At 37.7% G+C, this 15569-nt stretch overlaps 1 pseudogene; it reads right to left on the bottom strand.

The window, feature by feature from the left end:
- Positions 1–4347: 4347 nt before the first annotated feature.
- LOC134626901 (protein shisa-5-like) lies at positions 4348–14960 on the bottom strand (annotated as a pseudogene).
- Positions 14961–15569: the final 609 nt, after the last annotated feature.

Genomic DNA, 15569 nt, shown 5'->3' with positions numbered 1-15569 from the left:
TTATTTCATTGTTTAATCATAACTTTAAAAATAAATACAGTGAAAACACGGTATTGAGAAAAGTTTCTCAAAGTTTGTATTGTTGCTCATATTGTCTTTGCTGTACACACATGCAGAGCTTGATCATTTATTATTTCTTTTCAGAAAAGTAGTCGATTGACTCGATCAAAGACCACGTGGAAGCCACTGCTGTGTTTTGTTATGTCAGTGATCTTTGCCACATTTTTTCTGCATGGATGTCTATGTCTTTTGAGTTAAGAGCAGGGTTTATCGAGGAAAATGTTTCATAATATTTTAAAGACTTGAAGATGTAATGAAGTCATTCTAGAGAATGTAGAGCAACACTTAACACCGGTAGGTTATATTAGAGGGAGTATCCCAACAGCACATTTATGTGGCATCTATGTAACACACACAAAAAGATTTTAAGTCCAACCGTCTCAGCCGTGGGCAAAAAGATGACGGTCAATACAATTCTGAAAGGTAATTTATTGACTCAATAATAAAAGATAAAACAGTCCAGTGTCCCATTTGCGGATCAAGTAAAAAACAAAACAAAACAAAAACAGTCCCAAGGCCAGAGCCAGCTATGCCAGTTTCACAGATAGACAAAAATAACACCTTCACTATATAAGTCATAGCACAAAACCCATCCATCCCAAACATATCAGGTTTCATCACATTACATACCTGCACAGAGAGACAAAACGACACAGCAGTATTTGTACTGTGGGCTACAAGTAGGCTAGTGTATCAGTGCAATCAATTACACCTGCCTCTAATTAGTCCAACCCCATTAGGGCTATTGGCTTACCAGAAATGTGACACACACTCACTCACTCACTCCCAACACAGTGCAACTTCACACAATAATATGAATTAGTTTTATGAATTAATACAGGCACATTAGTCTACCATGTTACATCTACCCATGGCTGGGTGGCTGAATCAGAAGCACTCTGTTGTCAGGTCTGAGGTAACAAAGGGAGAAAAGGGAAAATCCAAATAACATAAAAATGTTTTTGACCCTGCTGAACCTCTACTGGCTTTTTCTGTTTTGTTTTGTTTTCAAAATCACTTATTAAATGTAATTTTTTTTATTTAATTACATTTACATTGATTTAATATAATGGGGAGTTTTTTCCTTTTGTTTTCTTTTAAGGTTCTGTTATATCACCTCCCTTCTCATCGATTTTGCTTAGTTTGTTATGCAGTGATATTATATTTACTGTTAGTGTGATTCAGATAGGGTTTTTTTGGGGGGGTGGGGGGTGGGGTTGTTTTTGTCTTGTCTTTCTTACAGCAACGTAGTATCTGAAGTGTACTGAAATGCCGCCACCACCACAATCATCACATCTCTTATACCACTCACCGCTGTGGTTTAACTGACCTGATGTCATGGTCCGGGTGAGTGCTGCTGGGCCTTCCCACAGGACCGGCGTTTCCACCCCCGGGCGGAGCCGCCACATTCCTTGATTATTGTTATTCCTTGATAACTTTGAGCTATTCTAGGTTATGGTACGCACTTTAAGCACCTCTCACCTTTGTTCGCTGTTTGCATCTATTGCACCCACTCTAAATAAAGCTTTGTCACTCTTGGTCCCTGCGTCTGCCTTAGAGTCTGTTTCCCACACTGGCCTCTGGCCGTGACATCTGATTAATCTGGATGGTGTTTTTTTTCTCTTCTCAGTCTATATTGTTTCTCATACACACAGGTACTCCTGTACATAACCCTACGATCTTCAGTCTAAGTTAATCTGCTCTACTTGCCGTGTTGTTTTGCTGTGTCAGTGCCCTTTGCCACATTTTCTCTGCATGGATGTTTGTTAACTTTTTTGTCACAGTAAAGGTAAAAAAAAAGGCACAAAAAGAGGAAAAGCATCAATCGTGTGGTAGAATATGAAAAATACTTTGTGTGGGATATTTTAATATGGTTTAAAGAAATGTAACTTTATTTTCTGGCATTGCAGATTTCCTTCAGGTCAAATCCGAGGTTAAAGGTCAAATAGAGTTTGTTATGGTTCCTAAATTTATGGTTTAAAGAAATCCAACATACAAGATTTCACAACGCTGCTGCCCTTAACAAGCGAAAAAGAGATGAGAGCCCAGCTAAAAGAAACAGAGGAAGAAGAGCATGAACCAAACACATGATGGGCTGTCTGATTCAGGCTTGTCCCCAAAACTAGTTCTGGTAAACTACGTTAAAACCAAAACAGTAGTGCCGGTAAATCCCAACTCAACCTAAATGAAGCTGTAAATGGAACAGAAATATAAAATAAGTACGCAGGTGCTGATCGAGGGGAGGGAGAAATAGACCCTGACACCAGCTGTTAACACCAAGCTCCGCCTTCTCTGATTTGTTCAGCAGTGAGAAAAAAATCAGAGAAGTGAGAAAGCAGGTTAAAGATGCTAACATAAAAACACAAAATGATGACTGGACCAATACACTGAGGTCATGTATAACAGAGATAATATAACATTTGAACTTTGACAATTACATTTGATACTTGATACAGTTTCAGTTCATAGCAGCCCAGTTTCATCAAAATTAGAATAGTTCATGAAGACTGGTCAGCTGAAATCATCACTTGCCTCATGTTAGCCAGAATTCAGGGATCAGACTGGGTTTTATTCATAACTGCTTTCAATTAAAAGCTTTTTGTCTTAGAACTGACCTAGTATCATATAATGAAAACCAGAGCAAACAAACCATTTTAACCTTCAACGACTCGCCTCCTTTTTTGTTTTGTTTTTGCTGTAAACCACTGAATCGCACCATCCACCAGCACTTACCCTACTTAGTAGCTCACCCCAGCACCTGATCCAGCACAAAACAGTTTTTACTAAACAGAAAATAAGTCTTCCTAACCTTAAAAGCTGAGAAGATTTATATCTAAAACTATTTTATTGTTTCAGTTGTAATCCGGGATAATATTAGTCAATTATTTTATTTTTCTAAGTCTATATTGATTCTGAGCTAAATCTGTGACTGCCCAGATCATCATTAGAAATTAAGTATTTTTTTAACAGTTTAAAAGGCCTGGTGTAATTATGAGAGAATTGGGGTCGAAACATCTACTATAGAGCAGCAAAATTGAAAGGAATGTGTGCGGGGGCACCTGTGCATCATTGCATCACGCCTCGCCAGCTTAAAATCTGTGTAGAGTCCTGTGTTTTGAGTTGTTTGTTGATGTGTATGGCTGGCAGAGGCAGAGCTGCAGCCGAGTGTGTATAGCAACCGTGACAGAGATAATAAAAGATGCTAAAAAGCATGAAGGTACACCCTGGGTCTGCCGTGGATTTCTTACAGCATGTTTACATCTAAATGTTTCCTCTGATTTTTGTATACAAAGAGTTAAGAGGACAAAATCTGTTCTGTGTAGACAGTTAGTACAAATAAAAGCTTTCAGTTTTAATGTTTGACTCCTCTTTCAGTTGATGATAAAATATTTTCTGACTTTCAGTAACTATTTTTGTAGATTTAAATGAAAGTGTTTGACAGAACTGCATGTGGGTAAAATTTCAACAAACACTCCTAAAGACAAAACAGATCAGCAGAGGGCAGCAAAACACCACAACCACTGACCTCATAGAGAGAATCAGATATCACAGTTTGATATTCCATATGTGATAAGCAGCCGATCTCATTTATTTCCTCATGTGTGAAAACTGACTGGTGACTTTTTCAAGGAGCAAGATATCTGTAAATATTATTTAAAAACTATTCCCTGAGTGAATCAACAACTGTAGTGGTTTGTCTTCCTGTTCAAATCAGAATACACAGCTCACATTAACAGAATGAAAAGTGCCAACAGTTATGGTGTTGGGCCTCTTCCTTGGCCTGATTGAGAGGAACAAAATGACTTCATGTTTCCTGTCCAGATATTTGTCCTTTTTGTCCCCCTTCAGCTACCAACCAGAGAAGATGCTCAAAGCATGCCATCGCCCACTAGTGGAAAGGAGAAACATCTACCCATCATTTCTCCACCTAGCTACACAAGCAAATATTGACATACTGATATGCTTATGTTGAAACATGCACTTACATCAAGCACCAGTACATCCACAAGAGGAAGGCTACAAACTACAAAAATGTCATTTCTTATACAAATAAAGCTCGTTTAAGCCTTAAAACCTTTGAGATAATTCTTTCTTTGGAAATATTTAGCATTGGGAGTTTTTACACTAAGTACGTAGAATGAATGGATTAACTATGTACACTAAAATATTTTAAAATGTTTTTAAAAATGCATCGTCTCTGGAAATCACTCTGTCCAAAATGCCACTGTACAAAGAAAAAACAAACATGTATTAAATGCAATTAAAAGTATATTCAAGCATCAGCAATAGAAAAAAAATCCTCAAAACCAGCAAAATACACAGGAAAATTTCAACAAGAAAAAGGGAGACAGAGAGAGAGAGAGAGAGAGAGAGAAAACACTTTATAAATCTTATTTTGGGGGTAAAGTTAAGCAACTTCTAAAGAATTGTTATTTTTTTTATGATTTGACCAATATGTCACTTTAAATTGTCCAATTCTTTCCATTACTGTTTTTTTCTCTTAGAGATGCAGTGGGAGAAATGTGTGTAGTTCATGCACACATTAACATCCTAATTCATCTGCTATCATTCATGTACTGCATTATGAATAAACACACTGCAGTATGACCATCATTTATAATATTCAAGAACCAAAAACTGAGGAAAAAAAATATGCATTTTAATGAACATCACAATAAAGTATTTTTTCTCCACAAAATTTAAATATGACTAACTAAAAATATATAAAAAACAAATAAACAGTATTCCTACATACACATTTCAGACAAAAGGAAAGTATACTACAAAGTGTTTTTGGATTAAAATATTTCTTACATCAATGGTCTAAACTACAAACATGTGACCTTGCATCCCTTTCATTAACTGGCAGATGGCGTCTGCAGAGAAGCGACTGACGCACACTGAAATGTAAGAGTCTAAACAAAGAAAGATGATGAGATTTTCACAGAAGGTCAAAATGTAAACTGCCACGAGTTTGTGACTGTACTCCTGGGTCAGAAGATTCACAAGAAAAAGGTCACATCTATAAAATGATGTTCAAGTAATTTCAGTCAACAGAAAGCAGAAGTGATGGCTCTTTTTTTCCATAAGAACAGTGAAACAACACACAAACAAACCCTCACTCATACAGGGCACTTTAAACAATACAAAAATAAAACATATTCGTGTTCTAAAAACATCTAACAGGTTCCATGGCAGCATTTAAAAAAACTGCACGCTGCAAAACATCGAGGCTCATTTGAGTGAAGCTGTTATTAAGACAGACGAGTAATGTGACAACATTTTGTGACTCAAATGGATCAATAAATATAATAAAACAAGATAAAAGAAAAATATTTTTAAGCATCTTAAGTTCCATGCATGCTTTTTGTAGGCACAAGTCTTTCTCATATTTAACAAGCGTTCATCAAGTTGATGTTTGGTTCACTGAACATAAAAGACTCCTTTGGTAAACCTCGCAGTGCATTTTGGCTCAGTCCTATTTTTAACAAAGCTGGGACTTTATGCAAAACTGAATCATTACTGGAACATCGCTAAAAGATCTAGAGAGTGTTTTAGAACAGGAAATGGAGCACTCGGGAAAAGACAGAGTCGGCAAATTAACAATTCAAACTTCTCAATGTAAAACTGGTAAATTAAATCATCAAACAAAGTCATATTTTTAACGCAGGAAATCACAATAGTTGTCTAAAGGCACTGCATTTTCCATAATAGAATTTAAATAGTGAGATAAGCCGGAAAAATTGCTTTACACAAAAGCACAAAGGAAAAAAATCAATATCTGTTATCACTTAGCATAGTTCTGTAGAGGAAATCATAACACAGACTCAGTAACACTATCCAAGTTTAAAAGAGGGGAGACCACCCAGCTTGATATGAGCATGAAGTTACATGACACAGGTCACTGCCATATATCAGTGAAAGCAACATTAAGGCTAAACTAATATATATGTATTCAACAACGAGAAAAACATGCTGCGTTCACAAACTCAATGATAAAAAAAAAAAAAATTAAGGTTTTTGTTCTAGAATTAATTATAAATTATTTTCATATTATTTGATTTGCATTTTTTTATATTTATGTACATTACATACACTGTCCAAAGCTTTTTGGAAATGAGGTTGTAAGATAGTCAAGAAACAACATGAGAAATGAGGAAAAAAAGATCATAAAGTGTAGAGACAGGGCTTACATGCCATGTTGACATGTTGAATGTTCATTTGTGCTGGTGGATGAAAAACCTTTAGGATTTGAAGAACTATTTCAAGGGTTAACCAAGCGGAGTGCTCACGAACCATGTGTGGTTAACTGATACGGCATGAAATCCTGAAATGATAAATATTGCACTTTGTTCCCATGTAACACGACTTACATGCGAGTACAGGGAAAAAGGCTCAAAGCACTTTCTGGGGATGTACTGATGTCCACGATCCAGCCTAGGGTGGTGGTGCAGCAAAATCTGGATTATATGCAGGCTGAGCAAGAAAGTTTGGAGTTGCAGGTGGAGCACTGGGCTTCGGCTGGGGGTACGGTGGCTGGGGGTATGCTGGCTGCTCGGGCATGAACACAGCCTGGCCGTAAGGCATCGGTTGCGGACGATAGGCAGGACTGACTGGAAAGTGAAAAAGGAGCTTACATGAGACTGAACATGCAGACAGCACTAAAACAGTAACCACAACTGCAGTTCTGTAGCATAAGAAGAAATATTATATAAAAAAAAAAGTCTCTGGCAGTAATGGATGTGTTTATTTGTGTTTATTTTCAATGATGACGCAGATTCATCAACTTTACTTTAGCCAGTCGCAGTATTTACACAACATGACTCACAGAAACAAACTTTCTGCCTCAGAGGCTAAATTAACTTCTGTAGAAATATTTTGGACATAGCTCCTTTTTCCCCGAGTCAGGAGCTTCTATTAATATTCCCACAGATGCGCAGTTCTGGATTTCAAAGCCTACCTTTCACATAGTTGCTTATTCTGCAAACAAATATATTCTCTTTTGTTAAATACGGGCCACTTTTCCAGGAAGCATGTTCAAAAAACTAAGTTTAAAAATAAACTGAGTTGATCCACTTTGAGATGATCAACTCTGAGTTTCCTGTTTCAGAACAGTCGATAAGATTTAGTTCAATCAACTCCGAGTATGTTCACCCAGAGTTAAGCATCTGCATTAGTAAAGAAAGAAAGAAAGCCACGATCAATGGAGTTGTGACATCACGATTCACCATGGCAACAGGTAAATAAAGAGCATGAGAAATATGAAGACCACTGAGTGCTGAGCAGGATATTGATCGTTATGTTGAGAGAAAAACTAAAAGAGTAATTTTAAATAGCTGAGGTCCCTCTTTCATCATCACTTTTAATGTCTGCTGGAAAGCTGGAATCCAAATGTTGCATTTGATTTTTAAATCAATTTTTCTAATTATTCAGCTGTAACCTGACAGGGAAAAAAGGAAGGGACCAGGAACTGATGATAAAAATCTACAGAAACACATTAGACACTGTTTACTGATGGATCTGTGATATTAGTTACCCAGACAGCAAAAGACTCCACCTTCAAGTCAGTTTATTAAATGAAAACCTGCCTTCACAGCAGGTTATGACCATTTTGTTGTTTGAATAATTATTCTCTAAACATTTCTTTCTTTTTTCTTTTCCTTTTTCTATGTTTCTGCCATTACTGGATAGAAATGCATAATGAGATTCTCAGAAAAAATGTTCCCCAGTTTAATCTGTTCTAATCTGATCTGATCTCAGCCTTCACTGGTAGATAACAGCTCTTACAGCCATAGCACTATCACATTTAACTGAAAAAAGCAATGCAGCTTTTGGAGTCTTTAATGAATGTAAAATTACATCAGTAGAGACAAACATGTTATAAGAAATGTCTTAGCTTTTGCAAGGAAACTGGCTGACAGTCTGAAAACATTACTGCCCAAGTGACAGACTACATAGATTTTATTCTGAGCTGATCATAAAACAGTGATGTAATCGCTGTCTCCAGCCTTATTCATGGCTGTAAAAGCTCTCACGTTAATTACACAAAAATAGCTAAACAGCTCAGAGGCGTTTCAGTTTCTGTAAAAATGTACACTTCCATGCTGTGAACGCTGACAGAGACTTTATGAATCAGTGTGTCACACAAATGGTTCAGGTCCAGCAGGAGGGGAGGAGTCAGAGAGAAGCTCAGAGTCTGTTCCCAGTAACTAACAGAAAACAGCAGTTTCTCTCAGCTCACAGTTAACAAACTCAGACTCGTTAGCTAAACCTGCTTCCTGGAATAGGGCTCAGGGCAAATCATAAACCACACTCACTTGCTTCCTGATAAGATGGTGGTGGTCCAACTGTGAATGGCTGTCCATGGTAGGGCGGTGTGAGGACAGGCTGAGCTGGGTAGCCAGGCTGGGGTAGATGGTGGGGCATTTCCTGGTAGGATTCAGAGGGCCCAGGTGCTGCCGTTGGATGCTGAGGAGTGTTGCTGACCATTGTGACCTGGGTAGTGCCCTCTATCACAGGTGTAAGCAAATAAGTAACAAAAAGTTAGAAATGGAGAAACATGCTACATATTATCCAAAAAAACTTCAATGTGTATTGTAATTTATAGGTAATATTCTAATAAAGATTCAAAAATTAATTTTAATCAAAGGAAGAAGAGCAAATGGTGCACTTTGAGTTAAGATACATAATTTATCATCCTCTCCTTAAGGTCTGCATCACAGAAACTAAACATGATGTAGTTTGCTTATTAAATATACACAGATTTACACTTTTGAAGTTTACAGAGACTGAAAGAAACACTCTTTGAGAGATTTTTATCATCGTCAGAGTGTAAACCGATCTCTGTGTAAGTACAGTGAAAATGAAAAAGCACTGCTTAGAACAGGAAAAAAGAAAACTTGGGGAAAACAAGGTGTCTTTAAACAGTGGGTGTCATCACAACCACTTCCTGTAAATGACGCAGGGTGGCCTTAACGTTTCCAGTCTGTGGTTGTCATGGAAACAATGAGTCACACAGGGTGGAGCTCTGACATTCCTGGATTTGATCCCATCATGCAGCGGCCTAAGCCAAAGATGCCACATTGTGTTCCTCACTTTATTGTAGCCTCTCTGCCAGAAGAATTTCCCCTAACGGCAAAACATTTACGAGCTGACCAAACTGACAGGAAGTCGGAAATGTGAATGTGGTTGACTGTAAATACTGACAAAAGTCAGCTAAAGTACTTGTTTGATTTGCAAAATAGAAATGTGTTTATTTGACATGAAAATTTGTTGGTTGAACATAATTTAATCATGGCACGCATTTCCATGTAATTACATCACGTTATGTACAGTAACCCATTCTTTATCATGTCAAATGAACACATTTACATAAAACTAACAAGAAGTAATGATTTAAAAACATAAAGACTATATGTACATGTTAAATGAACACATGGGATCTAATCAGCACTAAGGGGTTAAATTAAGTTTAAGACATTGTCTATTTATAAAAGTCTAGAGACTCAGAGTTAAATATTCATGTGTGAGGACAATTATGCATTTATGAGTCAAACATTAGCGATGAATAAACTTTGGAGGCCACGGAACATGCTGTTACGCTCTGAACCTGAGACGTAGATGCACCTGTGATTGTAGGTTGCACATTCCACTATCTGAGCTGTTTTTCAGATGTTTTTGACTAACATGTTTATTGATGGGGGATATCAATTCTGAAATGTCTTAAAAAGGGGTGGAGATTAGGAATGTAGAATTATTTAAATGATATTGAAAATGCATGCTTCTCCAACAGATCGCAAAGCAAATTGAGCACTCCCAAAATCAGCGCTACACCTTACGCCTGTGCGCCAATCACAGCTGCTCACTGCATCGTAGCCTGGAGGAGTAACACTACATCAAAGACAGACAGGCAACAGACGGTCAAAACAAAAATCAAATGTCTGGAGCAGCAGAAAGCGAGCTTGCTTCCAAAAGCAGGTCTGTTGTTTTGGATTTAGAACAATGATGTTAACTCAGAAGAAATCATCTGCAAAGAGTGCTGTAGATTTGTGTCAGGACCACAAAGCAGCACAGCTAACTTATTCAACCACCTGAAAACACACCTGCAAGGTGAAGTAAAAAAAATGCAATTGTTGCTAAGGTTAATCATCCAACATCAACTCAGATGTAGATAAAAGCAAACCTGTACAGCTCTTCGTGGTATCGCTAGAGCTCACAAAGAAGCACAATCTCATTTGGCCAAGGTAAGTAATTAAGGCTTTAGGTAATATAGCACATTTAAAAACAGAAAGTTTGCCCAAAGTGCTAGCCTATAATGAAAAAAAGAAGAGGGCCAAGGATTAAGCCCTGGGGCACCCCACAAGAAAGTGGGGCTGAGGTGGACTTTTTCAACATTAATACTGAAAGTTCTGCGACTCAAATATGGACTAAGCCAATTCAGTGCAGCACCTTTGATGCCAACCAGGTGTTCCAAATGATAAGAATACTGTGGTCAACAGTATCAAACGCTGCAGTAAGATCTAAAAGCACAAGGATGACGGAAATTCCACAATCAGTAGCTAAAAAGAAAAACACGTAAAAGTGCTGTTTCAGTGGAGTGTAGCTGTTTAAAACCAGACTGAAAAACTTCCATGATACCATTAGTATCTAAAAACGTATTCAGATGGATAAAAACTACTTTTTCCAATAACTTTGAGAGGAATGGAACTTTTGAAATGAGGGGTCAACGCCAGGTTTTTGTTAATAAAGGGTTTACAATTGCATGTTTAAAACCATCAGGAACCACACTGGAAGTGATACTGCTATTTATAATGGCAAGGACTGAGGTTCCAAAAGAAGGGAAAACTTCTTTAAAGAGCCATGCAGGGATAACATCCACAGGAATAACCATTCCAAAGTGACAATGCGGGCACTATATGCAAAGCATCCAAGGGGAAAGAGATTAAGCTCTAAGATCTGTCGAGTACTTTGCTATGAGTTTCAGTGACATCCATCACGCAGATACCAAGAATGGAGTGAAAGAATTTATATTTTACTTTTAGGAAATGAATAAATATCTTATTTGTCTGCAATTAAGTTTTATTTAAGAAGAATATAGCACAATGTAAAGGGGAAAGCAGGGCTGTGTTGATGTAATTTTACATTACGTTTTTGTACAATTTTTCTAAATTATGTAATTTTTTTGCTCAAAGAGAGGCACTGAATTTAAATGAATGATGAGTAACAGCTTTATTACAGCGCAAATATTTGCAAACTAGCAGGATCACAGCATGACATGCACATGAAATCTGTGTTATGTGACGTCTCTAAATTTATAATGAATATTTTATGGACTAATTTAGTTTATATTGAATAATCGTGATAATAGTAATCCTAAAATTGGGCAAAACGATAAGGATTAGCATTTCGGCTATAATTGTGCAGCCTTAGGGGTTTTGCAATTTCATTACTGTCAAGAAAATTAATGAAAACACTACAGCCCACAACGCTTTCTTGCACACTACATGGTATTCAACTTCCTACTGAAAATAACAACTGTAAAAAAACAAACAAAATTCCCTTTCATTATTAAAATCTATCAAATCTTAGTCTGCATTTTATCCAGCATTACATAATCATTATTGCTACTATTATTGCTCCTCATGAATATCCGCTGAACGGGGGATAATAGAATCATTACAGCTATGCTGTGTCTAACAGGTTTGAAATACTGACAATGATTCTCTGGCTACACAGACAATACTCAGTAGGATCAGTTAACTGCTGGCTCTGATCTTTTCATGTCATTTGAGAAAAAACAAAATAAAGATGCTAGAGTTCAAACCCCCACACAGCTGTTTCTGAGCACCTTAAAGTTGGTATTTGAAAAATTGATACGGCTGAGCTCAAGGAATTTAAAGCACTCAGAGTAAGCAGAAGCAAAAATCAAGTAAAGACTTGACCCCTGAAGTGGAAAAAAGCCAGCATCAAACTTTGGCACAAACTCTAAACAGCAATTATCTCTGATGACTTGTTGAGTCACTGCCCTGTGGCATATACGCTCACCAAGAACTCCAATGGAAGGCAAAACCTAATCAAACACAAAGCTCAAATAAGGAACTGAAAAGTTTACAAAGCCTCCAATACTGCAGTGATTCTGAAACATTAGGTCAGGGGAGGCTCTGTATCTCAGTTGTTGTGTTACTTGTCAGACCAAACTGCTGAGGTAATAAAAATCATGTGGTAGGTGAGCCAACAGTCTACAAACGAGGCCCTCATGGTCTCAGACAAATACTCCAACTCACCAGAAAACCAAGAGACTGACTTCTTTAAGACATGGCTGAAACAATCACTGCAATGTATGAGAAATCACCCAAATGTTAGAAGATTCTCCCAGTACTGTGAAAAGCATTAGGCCTCCTGAATCAGGGGGGAGTGATTTAAGAGGAAATGAATATGGCAGAGATTAGGAAGTTTAGGTATGTGATATGGTCAGACTAATCCTGTTCTCAGAGCCTGCAGAGAAAATACAGCAAATTACATACACAATGATAAGACTCACACTAATAGGTCCTTGTTCACATGAAGTGTTCCAAGTACTTAATTCATTTGACTGAGCTGGGCACTTTAGGTTTTTGCATATTGCATCACACAGGCAGGAGGTGAAATCCAGCATCACTAATCTTTTTCAGTGTTTGACATTTTTTGTCCTGCAAGGCTCCGACTTACTGTGAATATGACTCCATTCAGAGGAACTCAGCTGTCTTTTCTAGTTGACTAACAGAGGTTTGCTCTAGCAGACAGATAGGTAGATAAGTAGATGCTATTCAAGCGGATTCAGGAGATGCACTTGTAAACAGAACAACCAGAGACCTGAAATGCCCTCTGATATATACCACACAATTTACTACCAGTGAGTAGGGCTGCAAAGATTTGTCGCCATTATTGATTACGTTGTCTATAAAAATTATTTGACGGGGAATTTTATTGTCGATGCCTCATATTCTAAAACCAATACATAAATCACCCAAATTAAAGTACTAGTTCTAGTAATACTTACCACGTTTGTGGCACAGCTTGTACAGGCAGCAGCTGGGGCAGACGCAGCAGCAGAAAATGATGAATACTATGGGGATGACGCTCACGCCAACAATGATAGTGAGTAATGTTTTGTCAAAATCATCAAGCCGAAACGTTTTTTCAGCATCTTTGCTGCTGAAAAGGAAGAAAAGTAAGGATTATGCACAAAACAAAATAGGAGAGAACAAAAATAAAAAATTTAAAACAAAGTATTATGGAAAAACCAACTAGGCTACGGTCTGTTTACTATAATATCACAATTTTCAAAACATTCAACTATACAACAACTCCTGATGCTATAGTTAAAGTAGAGTGTGCTACATTTTCTGCGACACTGACTGAAAAACAGGTGTAGGTGTGTTATCTTCCAACATCCAGCACACAGCATGCAAGAGGCCCATTTTCTAGATTTCTTTTGGGGGGGGGGGTCTTGAAAAATTCTGTAAACTAAATTCAAATACATTGTAATTAGTTTGAAGAACAGCCGATACCCTGTCAGTCCTCCAGCGCGTAAGCAAAGCAGTATAGCTATGAATGTTACGTAAATGAAGGCCTTTGTTTCAGTCTGGAGTGCACTTCAGCTTTACGCTAATGACAGGAAGACATTGCGTCTTGTTTTTAACGGCTAAATTACTGCACAGGTGACCTTAAACACACATCTATACTGGGCGAAAGGAGAGATTTAAAAAGAAATCACTTTCTAAAATAGACATTTTTAAAACATACCACTGTTCTTGGTGATCTTCATCAAAGCGCTTTGAATAATCTAAACAACAATATCTGTTGTTGCAGTCCCCACAGCAAAATCCTCTATAGCATTCCTGGGCTTCCTTACCACTGTAGGCTTTGCAGTCGTCCCCTGCTGCAGACCAAGAAAATCAGAGAGGGGCAGCAACAGTTAGCTCACTTCAGATAAATCAATTAGTTATTAGTAATGAAAATTCACTTTTCAGCCCTGCAACATGTTGACTTTTAGGGAATTTGTGAGTCACTGTGACTGTGACTGTGAATGGTGTGGAAGTGTACTACACGGTACAGAGAGGATATCTTCACACGCTTACCTATGCCCTGAAAACTTTGTGGTCACTCTGAATGATGTAGTTTCCACTGCTGCTAAATCTTTCTCAAGTTTCTTATTAATTAACGGGCAACTTGAGTGACCAGAATATGGTGGATAAAAACAACTATAACCTAAAACATGTAAAAAAAAATACCCACACCCTAATACTGATTGATTGTATATTCTTTTTCTTTTTAAAATAACTTTGTTTTTTAATGGGGCTGTAACAAATTAATCTACAGTGTTATTAAAAGGTTTAAAATACAAACTGTAACTTTTAAAAAAAGAAAAGAAAACATGTCTTGATAAGTTTTATGGCCTTTCATAACAAGTTTTCGGATCCTTAAGCGCTACGTCACTGACTTCGCCCTAAACGTGGTCTGAAGTAACATCACAGACTGCTTGATGGTCAGAGGCTACAAGAAAACACAGCGGCCGTTAAAGGATGAACATAATTAATCTTACCGGATACACAAGGGGCCAGGATCACAAACAGAGCCAACACGACAGCACAACACAGGCCTGACGCCATGTCCGTGTATAAAACTTTCCCGGATTCACTCACGGACCCGGGAATCTTCCCCGACAGTTACTCTGATCCACACAGACTGCTGCACAGATCGTCTATACACGGAGCCGCCTCACTCAGTTCCTGTTCCAGCCCACTGACACACTTACTCCACGGACTGTGTAGAATCACGGGTCTGTAAACACGTCATTATACACGGTTACGACCATAGACGGTATGAAATCGGTTACGAGCTGCGAAAAGAAGAAAAAAGTGTTTAAAAAATGCTAACGGAAATGTTTAAACGGACGAGGCTCCAGACAGAGAGTGGACCCACTTCCCCAAAGGAAGTTATTCTTCCCTCTTGTCGTCTTTTTCCGGTGGGTTGTCGAGCTGCTGAGAGGAAAAAGACATTAAATGTCAGTTTTCTCTTTTTTAGAATTAGAAACTTCATCATTCGCAATATTTCAGAAATATTGTAGATTTAACTCTTTGCTGTTTCTCATTAGTAACCAGCCACCACAGTGAAATGCCTTTCTCCCAACAATGAAATCATAAACAGTATAACATTTTAAACTGGACAACTTGTTTTAAAATTTAGATATTTTGCCTGTAGTAGTATTTTTACAGTACAGCGTAAAAGCCACTCGTCATTTCTTTATATTTTTCTGGGAAAATTATTCTTCAGTGCAGCCTGGAAAACGGCAGCTTGCTTGTAATATTTTAAAGTGGTTTTCAGCAATAGCTCTGCAGGCTTTTTGAAGGACATTTAAAGCTTTTATTTGGATGTTGTCTGCTTTTTGGTCTGTTATCAAGATGAAAAATGCTGCTAATGAGACACTTTAATATTATGTGTTGGCTCAAAGTGTGTTTTTTCTGCAT

This window comes from Pelmatolapia mariae, linkage group LG5 (genome assembly GCF_036321145.2).
Source record: "Pelmatolapia mariae isolate MD_Pm_ZW linkage group LG5, Pm_UMD_F_2, whole genome shotgun sequence".
Lineage (NCBI taxonomy): Eukaryota > Metazoa > Chordata > Actinopteri > Cichliformes > Cichlidae > Pelmatolapia > Pelmatolapia mariae.
This window is presented reverse-complemented; position numbering and strand designations above follow the sequence as displayed.